Source organism: Fragaria vesca, linkage group LG4, assembly GCF_000184155.1.
Source record: "Fragaria vesca subsp. vesca linkage group LG4, FraVesHawaii_1.0, whole genome shotgun sequence".
Taxonomy (NCBI): domain Eukaryota; kingdom Viridiplantae; phylum Streptophyta; class Magnoliopsida; order Rosales; family Rosaceae; genus Fragaria; species Fragaria vesca.
This window is the reverse complement of record NC_020494.1, coordinates 13,081,099-13,096,747: the sequence shown is the minus strand read 5'-3', so window position 1 is coordinate 13,096,747 and position 15,649 is coordinate 13,081,099. Positions and strand designations below refer to the sequence as shown.

The window sequence follows — 15,649 nt, the reverse complement described above, 5'->3', positions numbered from 1 at the left end:
TTGATTATTATGTGTTACCAATCAATGAACGATAAGGTTTACCAATCCATGATTGTTCACACAGCATTTTTCCTACTCTTACGTTTCTCTGTGTGCTAATATTTGTTTAAGCAACATACAACTCTTTTTTTTTCTTAGGTTTGCCAGAACAGGATAAACTTGATGATGTTGACTCTTGTGTGCAGTACTACATATTCACAGACGGCCTCCATTCTAGTAAGTAGCTAGTATACATCTCGATCTTTTGTTTTTGGTTAGTGATACTTATGTAAACATGTTATCTATCTGCATGCCCATGGATTGTGACATCTACCTATGTATAGTAATATAGTATCTTATTCCAAAGTTTATAATCTCTTGATCTCTTAGTGCATTCCTTCCTTTCTACTTCAGAATCATGGAATTGCAAAATGCTTGAGACCAAAGTTAAGCTAGCTAGCATACCTAGCTAGCATGAGAACAAGGTGATGCACCTGCTGCTTCTTTTTCAAGGTAATGGTTCCTTGCGAAGCCAACTGCATGGCAGATGCCGCGGCCATGCTTGCTATCAAGAGTTTGTGCTCTCAGGAATGGGCCATTGGCCTGCGCACGTACTCCTTGCTCTCAGGAATGACGTCGGCCATCCTGGCCCTCCCTAGTTTTCTCTTCTTTTGAGCTTTTGGTGTCTGCTGTGGCAGTGTGCAGGCTGTGTTGTCTTTCTTTCCTTGATTGTTTTTAATCCCTTTATGTAGCTTTGTTCTTGTTCTTGTTTGCTTGCCCTTGTGGCTACTAAATTTCATCTATTGACCAAAAAAAAAAAAAACAACTAGCCGGTTTTAGGTATGTAGCTCTGTGTACCACTGTGCCTTCTTGAAAAGCAAAAAGGAATGAATACTTCTTCGTGATATTGGATTCTTATTTTCATTGAATTATGATTCGGCTTTTATAATAGTCTATTAGTGACAAGCTAGAATAGATAGCTTCATAGTTATTATAAATTTAAAAGCTGTTTAACATATGTTATCTATAGTAATTCAATTCCTTTTTTGTTCTTGTGCTGTACTATAGGTTCCACTCCCCATATTGGTGAAGCTTTGTTTTTTGTTTTGTTTTTTTGTTTTTTGTTTTTTTCCGTTTGTGCTTATGCTTCTAGATTATCGTATACCGTTTAGATTCTAAGTCAAGTGTTTCATAAGTTCGCTTAAAAAGGTTCTGTTGGATGTATACTGACTACATAGTGGCCAATTGTATTCTATTTTTCAGAGAAATGTCATAGAGAAATGGAAGAGCAACATCAAGTTATCGGCAGCAGTGTGGAACTGTGGATTGTGGGTACATGCCTCCAGTGTTTGAGGCCACCAGCTACACACGTTCCGGCTGACAGATTTGAGAATATGCTGATATCAGGACTAATATAAATCAGGTTCCTCTTTCAACATGCAGTTCGACTTTTGAAACATTGCTCGCAAGTGCTAAGTCATTATTAATTAAGATGATACAATATTAGTTTATCATGGCTGGTATTATTGTTTTTATTTGTTGCACTACTATTATTTCTTTTCCATTGCTACTGTTAGTTCAGATGTATATATGAACCCTTTGTTTACATTCTTTAGCTTTTTTATTTTGACTGAAATGTGTCGGTGCGGTTTGTGTGGCTTTTCAATTTTTCCCGTTGAAGCTCTAGCTTGTTAATGAATGTCGAAATGGAATAAAAAAAAATTACCAGTCAACAGTTTCCTAAAAAGTTAAAAGTAGTTCTTATTCTGTTGAGTTTAATATCTTTTTGCCGGTTTCTATAATCTAATGAAATTTTCTGGTACTGTTTAACACGATATACGAGTGATCATACCAATTCCAAAATCCTCATTAATCTAGTACATATTTATGTAATTAAAAGAACCCTTGTTGGTTGAATATGGATATATTGCTTTCAAAATGGGAATGAGAATGATTGTTGCAGGTTGTAACATGGTTTCATTACTTTTTAGTCATTTACCAACAGTTTCAGTTCTGGTACGCTGATCTTTCACTTGAAACATTTTGGTGCTGGTTTCAATAATGAACTGTTAACTGTTCTGTGCTTGTTATGCATATAGAACTGCACATATGTACATATTAAAAACAGTGGACTCTATTTTTGGTCAGACAAAAAAAGTGGACTTAACTTTTTATTCGTTGTTTTTAGTACAATCATGTCTTTGGTATCATATATGGACCAAAATGCTGTTGAGAATGATTATTATAAGTGACTGTGATAACCTTGCTTAAAATTTACAAGTATCAAACATGAATTCATTGAATTGTAGTTCGTACTGATCTTAGTGATATAATATGTCGTCTCTTATTTCATCTGTTGGGAGGAAAGAACAAAGCAATTCTTCAACCCTGGAAGAAGAAGAGGTATAGGATCTGATAAGGACGAATAAGAAACATAGAAATGTCTGTAGGAGCTCATAGGGGTGAATATACGCGTATCAGTTTCCCGGGGGGGGGGGGGGAGGGAATGAATGCTATTTTGAGCTGTTTAGCAATGTTGGTAGATGATTAGAGGCTCTAACAGGTTGGAATAGGGTCACTTTGCCAGGCATACCAGGCTAGGAGTTTTGTGCTTCCAGCTATCAAGCCTTCTTTTAACTTTATCAACTAGGCAAGCTTAAGTCTTTTTAGTCGGTCTAGAATGAATTAGTTCTCCTATATTCTTTTAGAAAGGTTTGTGTTTCTTATTTCAAAAAGAATGATGTAGTAATGTGAATTGCTTCCTTAGTCCTTACCATACACCAGTTGTGTGGACTGTGGACTGTGGAGCAAAAAAGGGTCATATATCTTTTAAATTTATGAATGTATAGATTTATGATCGATCAGATAGTTTAATGGAAAGATGATAAATGGAATTGTGTATATTACTGATATTCAATCATATTTTTATACAGAGAGATTTCTCTTTATTCCTACAAGTCAGGAATTTGCTATGATCTAGTATTACAAGAAAGGAAAGAGAATATACAGCTATAATATAGAGAGATATGGAAGATTAATTTCCTTACACTCCCTCTCAAGTTGGAGAGTGGATATCCTGCACTCCCAACTTGCGAACCAGGAATGAAGATTTCCATTCCCAAGGGCTTGGTCAAGATATCTGCTAACTGATGCGCAGAGTTCACATATCTTGTAGTCACAGAACCATCTTGAATTTTATCTCTAATGCAATGGCAATCCATCTCAATGTGTTTGGTTCTCTCATGGAAAACTGGGTTAGCTGCAATATGCAAAGTAGCCTTGTTGTCACAATACAATAAGGCATGTTCATGATGTGGAAGTCCAAAGTCTTTCAACAAACATCGAAGCCATGTCAACTCACAGCAGGCTCCTGTCATTGCACGATATTCTGCCTCAGCAGATGAGAGTGAAACTGTTTTCTGTCGTTTCGACCTCCAAGAAATTAATGAAGGTCCAAGAAAGATACAATAACCTGTAGTGGACCTCCTAGTAAGTGGACAACCTGCCCAGTCAGAATAACAATATGCTCTCAACCTGAAGTCACTGATTGATGAGAAAAATAGACCTTGACCAGGTGCACCCTTCAAATATCGGACAACCCGAAGAGCCACTTCCATATGAAGCTTTCGAGGTTGATGCATGAATCTACTCAAGACATGTACAGAGTATGTGATATCAGGCCTTGAAATAGTCAAATATATTAACCTCCCAACTTATCTTCTATAACGACCTAGATCCTTGAGTAAATCACTCTTGGCCGACAACTTCATGTTTCTCTCCATTGGGGTATCAACAGGGGCTGCGCCCAACAATCCCGCATCTTTGATAATTTCTAATGCATACTTACGCTGAGAGATAAAAATTCCATGTCTTGAAGCAGAAATTTCAATTCCCAGAAAGTATTTCAAATCCCCAAAATCTTTAAGGCGAAAATTGCTATGTAAAAACTTCTTAATCTCAGCAATACCAACAGGATAATTGCCGGTAATTAGAATATCATCAATATATATTAACAGAGCAGTAAAAGACTTGCCTTGTTTCTTGGTGAAGAGAGAGTAATCAGCTCAAGACTGTACAAAACCAGCTGAACGGATAGCTTCTGAGAATTTAGAAAACCACTGACGCGAAGCTTGTTTCAACCCATATAATGACTTATGTAAACAGCAAACCAAGTGTTCCTCCCCCTGTCTCCGAAGACCCGGCGGTGTAGACATATAAATCTCTTCCTCAAGGTCGCCATGGAGGAAAGCATTGTTGACATCTAACTAGTGAAGTGACCAACCATGAGCAGCAGCTAAAGCAAGCAGGCAACTGACTGAAATGATTTTGGCAGTTGGGGAGAAGGTGTCTTGATAGTCGACACCTTCCAATTGGGTGAAGCCCTTGGCCACCAATCGCGCCTTATACCGTTCAATAAAGCCATCAGACTTATGCTTGACTTTATAGACCCATCGACAACCAATGGGTATCTTGCCAGCAGGGAGAGAGGTAAGAGTCCAAGTACCATTGGCTTGGAGCGCAGCCAACTCCGATTGCATTTCATCTTGCCATTCCGGAATAGCAGCAGCGTCGGAATAAGAGGTGGGTTCTGTGACAGCACTAACTTGAGCAATGAAAGAACGATACTCAGGCTTGTATCTGTGATAGGAGACATAATTGGCCAATGGATAACGCGTACCTTTGGTCGGACCTAGCGTGACAGAGGACGATTGGTCAAAAGAAACGGCAGAACAAACGTAATCATTCAATTTGGCCGGCGGAGCGGTATGGCGACTGGAACGACGAAGAATAGGAGGTTGAGGTCTGGGTTCCGGGTCAGAAAAGAAGGGTGCGGGTTCAACTGAGGGTCCGGGTACCGGGTCGGAAGCAAAGGGTGCGGGTTCAACTGAGGGTGGGGATGGCGGTATCAGGTCCGAGGAAGACGCCGGCGCCGGAGAGGCGGATCCGGCCGGAGTACCGAACGGGGAGGATGAATCCGGGGCAGATGGAGAAGTAGTGATTTCTGGTGGTGGTGCTTGGGTTGGAGGACTACAGGAATAGGTGCGGAGAGGAGGAGGGTGAGGCGTGGAAGGGAGAGAAGGAGGTGGTGGTGGCGTAGAAGTAGGAGGAGAAGAAGGAAGCAGATTGGGGTTGGGAGTTTGTGGAGGAGGAGGAGACGAATAGGGATATGTGTCAAATATGGAATCAAAAGATGAGGAATGGATCAAGGGAATTGGGCCGCATTGGTGGGCCTGAGTGGCGGAGATGGGTTGGACAGAAGCATAAGGAAAGACATTTTCATGAAATTGGACATCCCGACTTGTAAAAATCTTTTTAGTCGACAAATCATATAACTTAAAAGCTTTTTGACCGATGGGATAACCAATGAAGATGGAACGGATGGCACGTTGATCAAATTTGTGAGAAGGATGAACATTGGTGGCATAAGTTAAACATCCAAACACTCGGAGATGAGAGAAAGAAGGCGGTTTGGAATAAAGAAGTTCGAATGGAGTTTTGAAGGAAAGAACTGGGAAAGGGAGACGATTGATGATGTGGACAGCAGTAAGAGCACACTCCCCCCAAAATTGAGTGGGGAGGTGAGCTTGAAATTTTAAAGCGCGAGCCACTTAGATAATGTGACGATGTTTGCGTTCCACAACCCCATTTTGTTGAGGCGTGTAAACACAAGAGTGCTGAAAAACAACACCATTATCATGAAAAAAAACAAAGTGAGATAATTTCACCGCCATTATCATTGCGAAAAGTTTTGATGCGAGAATCAAATTGAGTAAGAGCGTAGCTAAAGAAGTGTTTTAAAAGTGGTTATGCTTCATTTTTGTGTCGCATCAAAAAAATCCAAGTGAAACGTGTATAGTCATCAACAATAGTGAGAAAATAATGCACACCAGAAAGAGAAGAATATCGATAACGACCCCAAATATCACAATGAATAATCTCAAAAGGTCATGTAGAAGAAATAGTACTGACACCAAAAGGCAAACGACTCTGCTTAGCCAAAGGACATATGGGACAAGCATTAGTAGACTGAACTGAAAAATTTTAAAAGTTCTTGGCAATGAAACTTAAACAGGAGGATGAGACATGGCCTAAGCGACTATGCCAGAGGTCGGAGGATGAGGTGGTGAAGTTGTAGGCTGGTTGGGTTGAGGAAGGTCTGGTCTCAGGCTTCTTCGTCGCTAACGCCGCCAGATAATAAAGTCCATCACGTTGTTTACCCAAACCAATCGGCCTCCTCATAGCCAGATCCTGCAAAATACACCAATAGGGAAAAAAAGTCACCGAACAATTTAGACCTCTCGTTAGACGACTAACTGACAGCAAATCAACTTTAAAATTAGGCACAGATAGCACATCATGCAGATAATAAGTGGTATTCAAAGGTAAAGATCCTTTCGCAGCAATGTTTACTTTTTCTCCACTAGGCAACAATACTTGTGGTAACGAGCAATTTTCCTACTTATGTAGCAATTGAGAGGATGAAGTAATATGATCAGTCGCCCCGCTATCAATAATCCAATTGCGGGAAGCGACTTTAGACAAACCTGGTTTTGTCACCGCATTAGCTTTGGAACCAGAAGCTTCATTTTTATTGTTGAGGATGGACAAAAATTGCTTGAATTGATGAACCAAAGGGCTCTTCTCATCTTGGCCTGTTACTTCAGATACTTGATTAGCCGAAGGAGCACCTCTAAAATTGCTTGAATTTGGGCCAGAATTCTGTTTTCCCTTGGGATGGCCTGGTGGATACCCAATCAGTTTATAACAGGTTTGGACCCAGTGGCCCATATCTCCACAATGATCACACTGAGGCCTGCCTCTACCTCTGCCTCGACCACGTCCTTTGTGAGCGCAAAAGAATTGCCTTCTCGGCGACTTTGGTGAGAAGAAGAGCGGTCAGATCGCTCAAATCGTCCTCCTCTAGCCAAGTTCTGAGTGGGTCTGCTACTGTTTCGTACCGCCATGCTGCACTGGAGATAGAATCGGCTGTGATTTGAGAGGCACTGAGGAGGCGCTGCTTTTCTTTTTGAGAGATAGCGGCATAGGCTTGACGAACTATTGGAAGGGGATTCATCAAGAGGATTTGCCCACGAATTGCACTGTAAGTCTCATTTAGACCCATTAGAAATTGCATCAGTTTTTGTTGATCTGATTGTGCTCCATGTATCGGATCTGAATATGCGGTCAATTCATCCCATAAGTTTTTCAACTTAGTATAGAAGGTAGAAACAGGGAGTTGGTCTTGCCTGAGAGAAGCAATATCTCGCTGTATTTCAAAGATACGAGTTGCATTTGATTGAGAAAAACGCTCATGTAGATCCTCATAAACCTCGTAAGCATTAGGATAATAATTCACACTGTCAGCAATTTCTGGATCGCAAGAATTGACGATCCAGGAATGGACCATATCGTTACATCGCGACCAAGCCACATAGCCTTCAAGATCGGTTTCTGCTGAGGGAGTTTTGATGGAACCATTGACGAATCCGAGCTTGTTCTTGGAGTTTAAGGCTCTGACCATAGCCCTTTTCCAACCAGAAAAATTATCCCCATTTAGAAGTTTGGAGACGAGGACCAATCCGGGATGATCTGAATGATGAATGAAATAAGGATTGGAAGGTTCTGCCTTGGAGGAATCAGCAGATGAACTGGAACTGTTTGATTTTGGTGGAGGGACATCATCATCACCGCTTGATTTCGGTGGAGGGATAGGAATATTGGTGTCAGACATGATGATTGAGAGAGATGGGTACAACGATGGATCAGGATCTTACTCTGCTCTTGATACCATGAAAAGATGATAGAATGGAATTGTGTATATTACTGATATTCAATCATATCTTTATACAGGGAGATTTCTCCTTATTCCTACAAGTCAAGAATTTGCTATGATCTAGTATTACAAGAAAGGAAAGAGAATATACAGCTATAATACAGAGAGATATGGAAGATTAATTTCCTTACATTTAAACCGTACAAAAACATATATACAACATAAGCTTTCCTTTCAGTTGAGAATATCTTGTGCACTTATTTGAATTGATATGATAGTTTTGGAGCAAACCAGGTGATATTAATTGGAGCAGTCACAGCAGAGGTCATGAAGTGTCTGAAGCAAGCTTTTGATGATATACATTGGAGGAAGATTCCCAAAAAGTATAATAGAGATTAGAAGCTCACAGCCTGGCGAAGAAGGCCCTTAAGATTGAAGGGGTTCAGTTTTGGAAAGAAGCAGGCCATGGCTACATGATGTAATTTTCGATGACATGTCTATGTGACTTAAGGGATGCAGTACTCTAAGGCCACATTAAGCTCTTAGGATGTAATATATCTCTACGTATTAATAAAATTTCTATTTCCATAAAAAAATATTGATGGATTGTCAAGCGGTGGTCTGATTGGTTAAGGTGTTAACTAACAACTTTAATTAAGCTCTTAGGATGTAATATATCCCTAAGTATTAATAAAATTTTTATTTCGATAAAAAAAATATTGATGGATTGTCAAGCCGTGGTCTGATTGGTTAAGGTGTTAATTAACAACTTTAAAGTCATATGTTCAAATCTTATTGACATATGTAAAGTGTGTGAGTTATTTAATAAAATAAAAAATAACTTAGCATACGTATCTTAATTACAAACTACCTTTTGTAGCATCTAACTAGTTTCATATAAAAACCCTAACTTTTGAGTTTTACGTAAATCACGACATATTGCATGACTCCGAATCTTTCGATTTAATTTTTTTTTTTAAAAGAAATTTTACAATAGTATACACCAACACATTGGCATTAGAAAAGATTTGTTTTTTTTTTTTTTGATAAGAACATTAGAATTGATCATTGTTGTAGGTTTATCGTTTAGTTATTGTAGTGTAAAAAAAAATGCTCTAGCTAGCTAGGGCGTAATAAACCGTATCTTTGGTGCATGCATCTACGAAAACCATCCAAATTGAAAAACGTTCCCAAGCGCGAGAAACCACAGTCGCCCACAGTATTCAAGATTTGAGCAGACAGATTTACCCTCGAAATTGCCCTATAAAAGAACCACGAAGACGCCAAGAATATCACACCTTCAATCCCTCTCCTCCGATCTCTCTTTCTGAGCCCCGTCTCATCTTTGATTTGACTCATTTGAGTGTTCCGAATATGATCAAAGTTGGTCATGAGATATCAGAAGCCGAAAGCATTGGTGATGATGATGAAGAAGATGGTTCCTGTATAGGATAGCCTTATTCATCGAATCAATGATTTATCAGAGGCATATCTCTTTCTCAAATGATCTATTGAATATATGAACTAGGGTTTTCATGATTCATTGTTATTGATTACGTTCTTTATTGATTTTGTAAAATAGTATTTCTTTTGCCTACGTCTTGAGATAGATCGAGAGATTGCATAACCGAATACAAATCGTTCTGCATCCAATATATCTCTATTAGATTTCTAATCTTCTTTTGTTGTTGTTGTGATCAGTTTGTAATTGTGGATCCAGTGGGAAAGGAGATTGCACGGAGTACATGTTTCCGGGTTGGACTGAGGAAGAGGACAGAGATCAGGAAGCGAGCAGGGTGTAACTGATGTGCAGAGTAGCTCTAAGCATCTGACTCTAGTTCCTTCGGATGAACAGAATAGTGCGTTCTCTGTGGAAAGTTGTGTGTACCATTGGAAGTGATGTGGTAGTAACGGTGTCCCTGTAACTCCTTTCAAGCTAACCTTTTGATCAGCTGTTTTTGCAAAAGTTGTTGCACGGCAGTCAGTCATTATAGGCTGCTGAGACATCCTGCTAGGGGTGGATGAATCTTTTGAAGTGATTACAGGCCGGCTGCTGAGACATTCTGCTAGGGGTGGATGAATCTTTCGAAACAACTACAGTTATGTTCCAAGTCAATTGGTAAAACCTTGTTCAGCTGGTACTAGCATTTTGTATCATTGCTACTTGATAGAGCTGGATCAGAAATTTGGATATGAGATTCCAGTTAATGATCTTGTGCTTGTCTTTTTTCAAATTCATGTTGACGCACCAGTTCCTACCATCTTTCCATCAACACGTCCCACATCCTTTGTATCATCCTGCTTGCCAAACAATCCGATCCTGTCTTGCTTCAGTCCATATACAATGACCCAAAAGTTCACAAACAACCCCCTCCAACAAAGGGATAAATTCGAACTTGAGGAGTTGATAGAACAATAGATGCACTGGACACACAGCCATCCATAAGGATCAACGATTTACCAGAAGCTAGCAAACGTCTTATTCTTACCAGATGAATAACAAATTTAATTTAGATTTTAGTTGTAGTTGAGTTGTATGTTTCTCATTTGGTTGTATTGGAGTAGTGATCGTTATGTGTAATCAATCAATAAATTATTATGGTTCTTTCTTCGCTGTCATGTTCACATATAGCATTTCCTTCTCGTAAGTATATTTTGTGTGTTTATTTTTTTAAGAAACATACAACTCTTATGTTTAATAGGTTTTTTTTCCAGAGCAGTGAACGAACTTGTTGATGATGACTCTCGTGTACAATTCACATTCACAGACTGCCTCCTCTAGTAAGAAGTATATTTCTCTTTCTTTTGGTTAGTGGTATTTATACAAAGTAATGTTATCTACCTATATGGATTGTGATCTCTACAAAGGACTGTATGTTTTTTGTTTTTTGATTTTTGTTAACTTTTGGTCTAGTGGATTGTATCTTAAATAATAAATACTTAATCCCAACTGTATGATCTACTGAGCTCTTACATTCCTTTCGTTTTGCTGTAGAATCATGAAATTGCAATTAAAATGCATAGACCAAAGTTAAACTAGCAAGCCTGTGTTACATTGTGCCACTGTGTGCCTTCTTGGATAGCAAATATGTATTTCTTCGTAATATACGTGAGATTCTTATCTATATTGAATGATGAGTGCTCATTATTGGCTAATGACTATTAGTGACAAGACAAACGTCTTTCTAGAACTACGATTTCTATCACATCTGTTATCAGTAGTAACTTAATTTCCTTTTCTGTTCTATGATGTTTCATTATCTGTTTCACTCCCTTCATATTGGCAAAGCTTTGTTTTCTTTTTATGCTTATGCTTCTAGGTAAGGGGTATAGGTATTGACATTTGTTGGTTGACATGCACTTGATAGGAATTATCTGAATATCATTATCGAATGCAAGCATGTGCAATAGAAATGCTGCTAAGCCTGCTATAGTGATGAAGACAGAAAAATGCAATTTCTGTGATAAGTACTGATTAAAAATACTATAGGACTACCGTAGACCTTGTTGTGGTTAAGGATGCTGTAGAGTCTGTGGCTCATTAGGAGGGCTTGATGGTTTATCTATGTCACCGGGTTCTAGGTTCCACATCATATAATAGAAGTCAAGTATATTATGTGTGGTTATATCACTGAACTGGCATCAAAATCTACATATATAAATGTTGTCAATATCGATCTTTGATTAGGTGGGATGTTTATGCTGCTAATTCTTATTGATGTCTCTCCCGTACTTAAGCAAGCACACTATTGTTTTATAGTTTAAAACCATTTATTGCTGCAAACATCATCATCTAATCATGCATGCTGATGATTACATCTATCTCAAAGGCAAATCCTACCTATGTGACAGATGTGGTGGTTAGTATATCTGTTCAAGTACATAGTTCTACTTTTTAATCTAATATGCTTTTGTAATGGGTCTATTGTTACCGTTGCATATATACTCGAGATATATTGTTGTACTTTCTCCTTTCGCTTAATTTGTGTGTGATGTCTAAGAAAGTGCTTCCGGTAAACATAGCAGCTGGATTTTAGGTAATAAATTCCATGAACTCGCAAATATATCGAAGGAATTGTATTAATGAAAGTGCTTTTAAGAACGTGTCTCATGATCACGCATATTTGCTATGGTGCCATTTATTTCTCGATACAGCACAGTTAACCTCATAGGATGTTATGAATTAACCATTCTACTCTGGGTGTTAGATGGACAAGAAAATAGAGATTTAATTAAAATACTTGTTAAATGGAACTTGCATTTATCTTTCTATGTTTTACTTTCCAATATACACGTTTATAAATCTTTACAACATGCATCATGCATGTCCTAAAGTTTATTTTCTTCAAGTTTCTGAATTGACAGTTATAGTTTATGATTATGAAATAGAGATCAGATTCTTCTTTTTGAAGCATATATATTGAATATTAGATCGAATAGAACAACCTAATATTGAAACAAGCTATAGATCTCTTGCTCATTATTTTAGTTTTCAAGAAGAAACTAGTTGTATACCATTTTTTTTTTTTTCCTCCTCCCAGAGTACTTGTTATTCTCATGTCACTTAGATTCTAAATTGGTGTTTCATTATTTTGCTTGAACTGTTGAACAAGCTCTACTGGATGTATTCTGACTACTTGTATACTGACTACTTGTATTTTACCTTTCAGAGAGATGTGCTAGAGAAGTGGAAGAGCAACATCAAGCTTATCTGCAGCAGTGTAGATTGCAGGGACATTCCCCCAGTGTATGAGGCAACCAGCTACACACACTCCGGCTGACAGATAAGGAAATGTCTTGACAGACAATATAATCAGGTTCCTCTGTTTCACTTTTTAGGTCTCAACATGCAGTTGACGTGTGTATTATTATTGCAAATACTAAGTCATTATTAAGATGATACATACATTAGCTAGTATGATGGTTGATGTTACTATTATTACTTGATGTACTACTATTGTTTATTTTTCCATTCCCCTCTGTTTACATTGTTTAGCTTTTTTTATTTTGACTGAAACATGCTGGTTTCAGTGCTTTTCCAAATATATTTCCTTTAAACTCATCTTAATACATGTCGAAGTGGAATAAAACCAACTAAGAACAATAATAACCAGTGAACAGTTTCCAAAAGTAGTTCTTATTCTGTAGTTTCAATCAGTTAGCTGGTTGCAACTTTTACCTGACCTTTGATACATCTCCTTCACATAATAAAACACCCTCATTCAAAATAAATCAAACAAAGCATAACACATTCTAGTATTTTCAATTTCTGATTTAACTTTTACCTGATCTTAATTGATCAAAGTCGTGATTAGGTAGTTTTACCTCAGTTTAGTTGAACATGGATCAGAGTTGAGCTGCACCAAACCCTCATTTGACTATTGTTCTTGCTTATCTGATGAAATAGCATGGTATGAGTCTGAAGCTCTTAAATATGTGAGGAGCAGACGGCCACAGGCATCTCCCATTGCTGGTCATTTGTCACAACTGCAGGGCTTTGAAAGGTCCCTTCATGGTGCGTGTGTGGTTATATCATTACTCTTTTAATCCAACTAGAGTAGTATGCCTACTTTTTTTATATTCCATGAAAAGCATATGCATTGTCCTGAGCCAAACAACAATTTGAACTTCTCATACTGCCCTTCTGATTTGAGCAATGTGTCTGTCTGTAGCCTGTCAGCTTAAGCTATTATATGCTGCTATCATACAAGTCAGATCATGAAAGAAAGAATAACTAATGTAGCTAATAGCATTTCCAGGTAGAATCATTAAAGATATCGATTCAGCGCTAGTCCAAGTGAAGCAAAAATATTCCTTCTTTTTCTTGGTGTGAAATATTCTACAGTTTTCTGATTACAGAATGCGTTGTTATACCTGAGCTGCATGCCGTCATTACTTGTTCGTTTTTCCACAAGGTATATATTATTCTTATGTGCATGCTATATTTAAATTTTGCAATGAATTTTGTTCCAATTGTGTTTTCCACTAACCTTTTTTCCACTGCAGCTAGCAAATGAAGAAAACAAGACAAATTGAAGGACTTGAACTATACAAGGAAAGACTATAACTCGAAGAACATCATCGTTTACTAAACAATTATGAGACTTTTTGTGTTATAGAATTTCTATAGTTTACTAAAAATAGTTAAAATACAAAGAATGACCAGCCCTATGCTGGCGATTAGAATTTGAAGTAGATTCTGAATAGCTAGGATATAGTTTATAGTTAATTAAACTAGCCATGTGAAGATGATACTATACGCAATGAAGCAAGAAGGGTGAAAATCAGTCTGCATTTAGCATTAGGGCCAATTACATATAAGTCCACTTTGAGACATTTTTTCCCACATAGATCCACCACAACATTTTTACCCACATAAGTCCACCCAAGTCTAAATAAGGTTTTGTATTAAGTATTGAAGTTCAACATAATTACAGATTGCCATCCAACAAAAAAAATTAGATTTTCTCTTTTATATTTACAAGAATGCCACTAGTATAAAAAGTCAACAATCACTCTCATTTCGGAATAGTCTCCGGCGGACCTCCGGCGAGATTTTTAGCGGACCTCCGGCGAGATTTCAGGCGGACCTCCGGCGAGGTTTCCGGCCGACCTCCGGCGAGATTTCCGACCGACCTCCGACGATGACAAAAATTACTACTACCAGCTATAAAAGCTACTACCACCAGCTACAAAAGCTACTATCACCGCCTACAAAAGCTACTACTGTGAGGTTTCCGATGAACACAAAAGCTACTACCACCAACCACAAAAGCTACTACCACAAGCGACAAAAGCTACAATCACCGCCTACAAAAGCTACTACTGTGAGGTTTTCGACGAACACAAAAAATACTACCACCGGCCACAAAAGCTACTACCACCATCTACAAAAACTACTACCACCATCTACAAAAACTACTACCGCCAACAACAAAAGCTATTACCCCCAACTATTAAAGCTATTACCACCAGTAACAAAAGATATTATCATCGGCAACAAAAGCTACTACCCCTAACTATAAAAGCTATTACCAATAACAAAAACTATTACCCAGCTACTACAGCCAGTAAACAAAAGCTACTACTGAACAGAATAAAAGCTATTGCTGAACATAACAAAACCTACTACGAAACAGAGCTAAAACTATTAACAAGCACGGTATCAAAAAAAAAAAAACTTCTACCAAGCACCAAAACCTACATACTCTCACCTCCACCAAAACCTACTACCAAACACAGTAACAACTACTCTGACCTCCGCCGATACCTAGCTACTCTCACCTCCACCCAAACGTACTACCAAACACAAACAAAAACTACTCTCACCTCCGCCAAAACCTACTCTCACCCTCCCCCAAAACCTACTACCAACCATAGCAAAAACTACTCTCACCTCCACCGAAACCTACTCTCGCCTCCAACGACCTCCTCTCTAGCAACGTCTTCGTCGACCTCCGGCAAGAGTCTCCGGTGACTTCCTGCGACTTCCGGAGAACGTAGTGGCTGGCTTCGTTGTGGTCATCGAGAGCAGATCGGAAAACGTAAATCTCCAATGAGGAATTGAGATGGTTATGAAAGAAACAGAGAGAGGAAATCTAAGAGAAACTGGACGAATCCGAAGCACGAGCTCCTTTGAGATCAGAAAAAACTAGATTCTCGGCACCAATAATCGAGAGCACCGTCCGTCGCCTTGCACCGGAGTCGAGGTGTCGGCGCGGTTTCTAGAGTCGAGGCGTCGGCTCGCTGAGCTATGATCGCCGGATCGGAGTTGAGGCATCGGCTCGCTGAGCTATGATTGCCGGATCAGAGTCGAGGCGTCGCCGCGGTCCAACTCCTCTGAAATCTCCTCAGAAAACGCGCGCGAGTCTCGAGTGAGAGAGTCGGCGGGAGAGA

The 15,649-nt window shown here is 38.8% G+C and overlaps 1 non-coding gene and 1 pseudogene across 1 annotated transcript; one reads left to right on the top strand and one right to left on the bottom strand.

The window, feature by feature from the left end:
- Positions 1–4,043: 4,043 nt before the first annotated feature.
- On the bottom strand, positions 4,044–7,711 carry LOC101313601 (annotated as a pseudogene).
- A 1,336-nt stretch (positions 7,712–9,047) lies between these two features.
- On the top strand, positions 9,048–10,365 carry LOC101295705. Its single transcript, XR_184493.1, has 2 exons — positions 9,048–9,239; positions 9,455–10,365. It is a non-coding gene; the product is annotated as an uncharacterized LOC101295705 (transcript).
- The last annotated feature ends 5,284 nt before the right edge of the window (positions 10,366–15,649 follow it).